Raw genomic sequence first — 2052 nt, 5'->3', positions numbered from 1 at the left:
ACTTGGGCAGAAGAATCGCAAACACACCAGGTGGTGACACAGAGCATTTTGGCACTTTCTCCTTTACCAGAAGCATGGAAGGGTTGGCAGACACAGTCAACTGATGGAACAAAGACTGTGAGAGATCACTGTCACTGCCAATCACAGTCTGTTCTGAGATTATCTGTAAAATATTTAACATTATCTGAGAGTATCTGAAATATCTGTAAGAATATGGTTTTTAAAGACCCACAGTCTAAAAATGCAAATAATGACATTAGAATTAAGACTGATAGTGAGGGGCGCCTGGGTGGCTCAGTCAGCTCAGGTCATGATCTCACTGCTTCTGAGTTCGAGCCCTGCGTCCGGCTCTGTGCTGACAGCTCGGAGCCTGGAGCTGCTTCGGATTCTGTGTCTCTCTCTCTGCCCCTCTTCCGCACACACTTTTGTGTGTCTCGCTCTCTTGCTCTCAAAAATAAACACTAAAAAAAAAAAAAAGACTGATAATAAAATTCAGTATGTTTCCAACTGTTCTAGACACTTTACTATAAACTAGATGGATGGAACTTAAACGTTATTTTCTTCTGACAACACTGTTACAGAAAAGGTAAGATTATAGGCTAATTCATTAATGCATATAGTTCATGTCCTGGAAACAATACAACTTTGCAATTTTAGTGGAATGCACTCCTAAAGAAGTTAAGACCTATAAGAAACAGTAACATAAAATATAATGCTTTATTATGAAGTGTACCATTTGAGGGGGAAAAATCTTAATTAGAAGAATTAGAAAAACTAAAACTTTTGGTCAGAATTTAAGAAGCACATAGAAGGGCCCCGAGCATTCTTGAGGTGATGAAACAAGATTCAGAAAGATTTTAGAATCTGAGTAATAAATGAGTTCTAAATTAGTGAGCAACAGAGAAATAGAAAAAGATTCCCATGAGTAACAGGGGAGGGGGATTCTAGAACAGCGTTAGGGCCGGACAGCTTCTGAACCAATCACTGGGTGATACTGTTAACCCACGACACTGGGGTTTGGAGAGCCTGTCCCTGAGAGCCCAAGGGGCCAGAGGCCCTCTGGAGAAGGCATGGGGTGCGGGGTGCGCGTGCCTGGGTCCGGACACACAGAAGCCAGAAAGCGGGCTCACATCCATCATGTCCACGCGGCCACCAGTGGAAGGCAGTGTGGTGCAGCAGGAAGAGACCTGCTTCCCGGCTGGGTCCGCTAATAGCCAGGTGGCCTTTGCCAACTCACTTAGCTTCTCTGAATATACATTTCTTCGTATGAAACAGGAAGACGGAACATGTCATGGAAAAACTGCTGGGATCAAATGCAATACGCAGTGTGTTCATGCAGCCACGTGCAGAAGACAGAATTTAAAGTGTTTTAACATCCACCAGAGCGGGATAAGTGACAAGCACAACTGCGAGATCGGCTGGACCTGGCTTAAACAACGGCTGAGCCTCGCCGGAGAATACCCGAGGCTGCGCACACAGGAAAGAGCTAGGGCGATGCCTTAGTCCTCCGTCAGAACCCGGGCCAGGCGGCAGCTCCTTCGGGACGCCTTCCCTGGAGCGCTCTCTACTCCCGGCTACCGACCCTTCCACACCCGGCGGTTTGCACACATTCACGTGGCGACGCGCACGCCTGCAGAATTACTCCGTCTCTGCACACACACCGGGGGCGCCCGCTGCCCGGGCCCCCGCCGCTGGGTCGTGCACTCTGCAGCAGGCCGTGCCGGCACTCAGGAAGTCCGCTCACCGCCACTGACGCCACGGTCTGTAGGTTTTCGGTAGGATGGTCACGAGACGACATTACACGCACGACGGCAAGTCATCGTTTCACTCGACTAAACTGCAACTTCTTAGTAAAAGGCCAGGGGTTCATCTAAGTATGGACACAAGTCAGTATGAGCCCGTGCCGAGGAAACCGGCCCCCGATCAACGGGAATCAAACCCCAAAACTTGAAATCTTGTGTCTTAACGCTTAATGTGACCTGGTGCACCTCTGTCAAGCCGCCGGATCCAGGATCTGTTCTTGGTTAGGATGCCCCGGGAAGTAGCCCGGGC

This window comes from Crocuta crocuta, unplaced genomic scaffold (genome assembly GCF_008692635.1).
Source record: "Crocuta crocuta isolate KB4526 unplaced genomic scaffold, BGI_CrCroc_1.0 scaffold31, whole genome shotgun sequence".
Taxonomy (NCBI): Eukaryota; Metazoa; Chordata; class Mammalia; order Carnivora; family Hyaenidae; genus Crocuta; species Crocuta crocuta.
The sequence above is the reverse complement of the archived record's forward strand: the minus strand, read 5'-3'. Positions refer to the sequence as shown.